Source organism: Strix aluco, chromosome W (assembly GCF_031877795.1).
Source record: "Strix aluco isolate bStrAlu1 chromosome W, bStrAlu1.hap1, whole genome shotgun sequence".
Taxonomy (NCBI): domain Eukaryota; kingdom Metazoa; phylum Chordata; class Aves; order Strigiformes; family Strigidae; genus Strix; species Strix aluco.
Genome location: NC_133970.1, coordinates 32,346,272 through 32,353,027, shown reverse-complemented (window position 1 = coordinate 32,353,027; position 6,756 = coordinate 32,346,272).

The following is a 6,756-nucleotide window of genomic DNA, read 5'->3' as shown; positions in this document are numbered from 1 at the left end:
TACCCAGTAAACAAGTCATTCCCCCTCCAAAGGACATGTCTTTGGGTTGAGATGAAATCCATTAAGGCATATAGAAGTTTTGCACAGACATTCACAAAATGTTAAAAAAGGAATATCACCAAATCCCTAATTTATTGAGATCTTTGCATAAGGTAACACATGCATGGGGAATCAATTCTCTCAAACAGGATGGCTGATTGCTGTCTAGATGGCGATGGGAATCTCCATTGCAAGGGCCCTTAGAATGGTGTCTTCAGCTTTGACCATTTGTGCATCTGCAAGAATAGTTTATACTAATTATTTTAAACTATTTATGTACACTTTGGTCAATTTTGCCTCAGGAACCAACTGTGGAGCCTCTGGGATGACCAGATCCTCTACCCAGGATGTTAACCAATACATACAAACATACAAATTGGTATAGGCACAACAGGAACAGCCTGGGGGAGTGTTAAGGACAGTCTGAACTTCCCATCTGGAGAACTCTTGCACCAATTAGTCAAATACTTTATTCTGAAGGTGGCTAGGAGTTCAGTCAATCACCTCATCTCAAGTTGGTTTATTGTCTCAAATCAGTACATTATCTCATACATGCAGAATCTAGCTAGGGAGTTCCTGGACCACTGTGGTGGTTTGACCTTGGCTAAATGCCAGGTACCCACCAAGTCGCTCCATCACTTCCCCCCTTCCCCCTTTTTTCTCAACAGGGAAAAAAGAGGGAAAGAAAATAAGATAGGAAAAAAAACCCAACCCTTGTGGGTAAAACAAAAGCAGTTTTAATATAAGCAAAGCGAAGCAAAGGTCCGCGCGCGGAAGCAAAAAAAAAAAGAAAACAGATTTATTCTCTACTTCCCATGAACAGGCGATGTCGGGCCTTCTCAGGAAGCAGGGCTCCAATACGCGTAGTGGTTGCCTCGGAGGACCAAGGGTGACCCCACCCCCTTCCTCCTTTCTCCCAGCTTTATACTGAGCAGACGTCATATGGTCTGGAATATCCCTTTGGTCAGTTGGGGTCAGCTGTCCTGGTTGTGTCCCCTCCCAAGATCTTGCCCACCCCGTCCCACTGTGGGGGGAAATGTCAGAAAGAGCCTTGGTGCTGTGTAAGCACTACTCAGCAGTAGCCACACCACCAGTGTGCTATCAACACCCTGCCAGCTCCCAGCATAAAACACAGCACCATGAGGGCTGCTACAGGGGAAAACCAATTCTGGCTCAGCCAGACCCGGTACAACCACCCAGGGAACTAATGACTTAAGCATACTAGGTGTGCACACAGACAGAGCCCTGATATGCAGCTACACCACAATTACGAGTATAGGACAAACTTAAAATTAATCCATCTATAGAATAGAATAGAATAGAATAGAATAGAATAGAATAGAATAGAATAGAATAGAATAGGATTAATTCCAGTTGGAAGGGACCTACAACAATCATCTAGTCCAACTGCCCGACCACTTCAGGGCTGACCAAAACTTAAAGCATGTTATTAAGGGCATTGTCTAAATGCCTCTTAAACACTGACAGACATGGGGCATCGACCACCTCTCCAGGAAGCCTGTTCCAGTGTTTGACCACCTGTGGCTAGAGGTTAAAGATCCCCACTTGCTCCAGTAGCTGACGCTGAGACTCTGTGTGTGTATTCACTAGCAAAATGGCTCCGTGGCTGGTGTCACCGCCAGAATTTTGTGTTTTTCAATAATGGGGTGGCCTACATGGCACCAGTCTTGCTGGTGTAAAATGGGATTCACCTTTCTCAAAGGGGGAAGAGAGTCTTTGCTCACAAGTTAGCGGGGCCCATTGACAGAGCTTTAAACTAGACTTGAAGGGGGAGGGGGATAAAATCAGGCTTGCCCATGACAAGCTGTGGGATGACATGCCAAGGGTAGAATGACAGGGTGCTAGTCAGGGCCCTCAGCCTGTTGCTCTGAGACATGCTGGGTACACTGGAGCATACCTGAAGTCTTATGGAGATGGGTTTGTGGGAATGTGATATAATCAATCTACCAGACCTCCCCATATTTGTATTTCAGCCATCGTCCTCCATACCAGAGAGGCTTTAACTGCTTGGCTTGCTTAATTGCAGTGCATGTTTCGCATTCATGGATAACCTATGCAATAGTGTCCATGGTTAAGTCCACCCCTCGATCACAAGCCCATCTATATGGTGTATGACTTCCTTGATGGCCTGAGGTGTCTGTGGTGGTTTAGTCCCTGCCGGGGTCTGAGACCACACGGCCGTTGCCCCTCCCCCACAAAGGGATTGAAATACAAAGCCCCGAGGCTGAGATAAGGAGAGCTTTAATACAACGGTGCAACAGCAACACAACAAACAACAACAATAACAATAAGAATAACAGTAATAACAATGAAAAGAGCAAAATATCTACCAATACAGCAGTGAGAACAGAGCAAATCCCACAGTACACGCGGTAACCGACTGTCCCGTTTCGGCGCCAGGATGTGGTTTAGCCAGAATAGGGTTAAGTTTCCCCAGCAACAGGGGGGAAGCTCTAGCCGGGTTATTCAGATACCATGCGGACGTCACATGCAGGGTCTGAAAGTGAACTTACTGGTACAGCAGCTGGGCCAGGGGACAGGCAGTGCCAGTACCAGTCCAGTCGCCTCCACCAGCACAGCAGCAAAGCCAGAGGGACAAGCAGTATCAATATCAGTCGCCCCGATACAGAAAACCAAATACACCAAAAAATCCCCTCGCAGTGTACAGGGTGATAATGAACCAGGCCCATCATGAGAGCAGGAGGAAGAGCCGGAGGTAACCATCCGATCTCTATCCCTGAGTGAGTTGCGAGATATGCGGAAGGATTTCAGCCGCATTCCAGGTGATCAAATTTGCACCTGGCTGCTTCGATGCTGGGATAGTGGAGCTGCTGGTTTGGAATTGGAAGGGAGAGAGGCCAAGCAGCTGGGACCTTTAGCCAAGCAGGCTGGTATTGACAAGGCAATAGGGAAACAGGCTCAAACCCTCAGCCTTTGGAGGTGACTCCTGCTTGGTGTGAGGGAGAGGTACCCCTACAAGGATGATGCTCTATGTCGGTTGGGCAAGTGGACCGACATGGAGAAAGGCATTCAAAACCTCAGGGAAATGGCTGTGTTTGACATGATCTATGGTGATCTGATGGTTTCCTATTCGAGCCCGCTGTGTGATCAGTGCGACCCACTTACTCCACATGGCATCAGTTGCATGATGTGTAGAGGGGACCCTCCCTTTAAACATCCAGCCCAGCACCGGCAATCGGGTTTCCAAGAGGAGCTGTGCTTCGGTACCAATCACTTCCGAAGCAGCTCAAACCCTTTCATATACTGCCAATATTTCTTTTTCAGTTGGAGTATAGAGGGCCTCGGATCCTCTGTATCCAAAATTCTAAGGGCTGACCTTGAGTGTCTCCAGGTGCTTTCTGCCAGAGGCTCCAGGTAGGGCCATTCTCCCCGGCTGCAGTGTAGAGCACATTTTTGACATCTTGTCCTGCCTGGACTGGCCCAAGGGCTACTGCATGAACTATTTCCTGTTTAATTTGTTCAAAGGCTTGTCCCTGTTCAGGGCCCCATTTGAAATCGTTATTCTTCCAGGTCACTTGATAGAAAGGGTTTACAATCAAACTGTAATTTGGAATATGCATTCTCCCAAAACCCACAATGCCTAAGAAAGCTTGTGTTTTTCTTTTTTGCTAGTCGGTGGAGACATAGCTGTTATTTTGTTGATCACATCCATTGGGATCTGACTGTGGAATGATTGCTGGAGGTGACTTAGAAATCAAACTAAAGGCACGGCATTGTTCACACATTAAGGAAAAGCATAACACTGAAGAAGATTCTAGGGTGGAGCACAACTGATATGCAAGGAATCTATTCCACAGTGGTTCCCTGGACAATGCTGCCTGCAAAATAGCATGAAGGGCGAAGCGGAGTGAAGGCTCCGTGGCCAGGCTCTGCTGAATCATGGCAGAGATGGGAACCTCATGGTACTATGGTACAGAGAAGCTGCATATTTGCCACCCTGGGCCAATAGTCTATCATATTCTGACAAAATGCTGTCCTTTGTGTGAACTTTGCTCATTATAATCTCATTATAATACCAAAACACACCTCCATCCTAAAGGCTGCCCGCCTCCAAAGTGCAACCACCCCTCACTGAGCTTGCACTCTGAATTTTTGTTAATCTATACCTTTAGAAGCAAAGCGAGAGAATTTTACACCAATCATAATAAAGGTATGTATGACTAGAGTCACTCAAACTCCACCTTGAAGATAAAAAAATGTATAAAAATGCCCTGAGAAAGGGGGAATGTTGGGGGAAGATATCATTGTGAACAAGTCAGGGAAGATACTGCCTCCTCTCTCCCCCCATAGGGACGCCTTTGGGTAAGATCCAGACTATTCCAAGTACTTGCTCAGAAAACTTAGAAATCTCTCTATATAGAGTCACTTTTTAATTTCACGTGCTGTATTATTTATAATCTCAATATTTGCACGTGCTTTTGCAGACAGTATATTTATCACCGGAAATCCATAAGAACCTGTACTTCTGTTGCTTTAATAAACTGTATTATTCATTAAGCTAGCCGTAAAAGTTTCTCATTGGGCACCGCCAAACTCTCTAAGTCTGGCCGTGTGAGTCCATGGAGCACGACTAAGTTGAAAGTGCAGTGCGCTGTTAGTGCATCCGTAATCGTGATAGTTCAATAAGTTGAGCACTGTGACAAACTGGATATCACTCAGAATCTAAACCTGGCCGCCCCCAGCCCCTCTGACATCTGAGGATAAACTGGAATGCAAGGGGGTTTATTTTCTGCCAAATTACTTTACCCTTTAAGGCAACACTGATGACGTCCATCTTGCCATTTTATTCCTAAAAACTATATCTCCTGAGCAGGTCCCTTGACCTTACTCCGCTTTATGGTGAAACAGGCTCTCAGAAGGATTCAGACTATTTTCTTCCCCTTCTCAAAAACTTCTTCTGCTGTGTTGCCCCATACGATGATGTCATCGATGTATTGCAGGTGTTCTGGTCCTTCACCCTGTTCCAGTGCAGCATGGATCAGTCCATGGCAAATGGTGGGGCTGTGTTTCCACCCCTGGGGCAGTCGATTCCAGGTGTATTGGACACCCTTCCAGGTAAAAGCAAACTGTGGCCTGCACTCTGCTGCCAAGGGATTGAGAAAAACGCAATGTCAATTGTGGTGTACCACTTGTCTGCCTTTGACTCCAGTCCGTATTGAAACTCTAGCATGTCTGGCACAGCAGCACTCAGCGGTGGCGTGACTTCATTCAGGCCACGATAGTCTACTGTCAATCTCCACTCTCCATTAGATTTTTGCACTGGCCATATGGGGCTGTTAAAGGGTGAGTGAGTGCTGCTGATCAGTCCTTGGCTCTCCAGTTGACAAATCAGCTTATGGATGGGAATCAGGGAGTCTCGGTTGGTGCAGTATTGCTGCCGATGTACCGCTGTGGTAGCAATTGGCACCTGTTGTGCTTCGACCTTCAGCACCCCCACAACAGAAGGGTCCCCCAAGAGACCAGGCAAAGCGGACAGCCGTTCAGTTTCCTCCGTCTCCAAGGCAGCTATACCAAAAGCCCACCGGTACCCTTTTGGGACCTTGAAATACCCTCTCCTGAGGTAGTCTATGCCAAGCTAGCACAGAGCCTCTGGGCCAGTCACAATGGGGTGCTTTTGCCACTCATTCCCAGTTAGGCTCACTTCAGCCTCCAATACAGTCAGCTGTTGGGATCCCCCTGTCACTCCTGAAATACAAATGGGTTCTGCCCCTTTATAGCTTGATGGCATTAGGGTACACTGTGCACCAGTGTCCACTAGAGCCTTATACTTCTGGGGGTCTGACGTGCCAGGCCATCAAATCCACACAGTCCAGTAAACCCGGTTGTCCCTTTCCTCCACCTGGCTTGAGGCAGGGCCCCTCTAGTCCTGGTCATAGTATTCGCTACTCACTTCTTGTAAAGACAAATCAGAAGTGTCTTCATCAAGATCAGGAGTAAGATCAGCCCTTCTACTCTGTCTGGGGAACTGCCCACTGGAGACTGAAGCAGCAGTTTTCCTGGAAGAACCCCCTTTTGTGACTGTTTTTCCTTGCAACTCACATACCCCTGCCTCTAGGGTCGAGGTAGATTTTCCATCCCACTTCCTCATGTCCTCTCCGTGGTCACGCAGGTAAAACCATAGGGTGGCCCGTGGTCTGTACCCTCTATATCCTCTCTCTTGAGCAGAGGAACGCTTACTCCTAATAGCCGAGATAGTGGTCCGTAGAGGTGGGGAGTAGGATCTATCCTCTGAGTTGCTGGACCATTTTCTCCATAGCCAAAATGAGGGAGGAAGAGAGACTTTCTTCGCATTGTCAGAGCTGGCCAGCCAACTCATCCACCGTTTGTCCCTCTCCATCTTTCCAGGTCATTACTGCCAATGAGTTGGCATACGACGATGGTGCACTCCATACAAACTTCCGCCACATGGGTCACGTGCATTGGACTTCATCTGGATCTTTGGATAACTGCTTGTTGTCCAGGTCATCATAAATCACCTCCAGTACATCTATGGTGCGGATGGAGTGACGCATTTCACTCGTAAGAGAAAAGTAGCAATATGTTTATTGATATAAAACAGTGATTTAATAGCAAGTACAACAGTGGTTTAACAAGATTCGATGGCAAGGTACACATGATTATTTACTGCATAGAGGACAGGGTCAGACAAAACTGTCAGGGAGACCTTCCCATTGA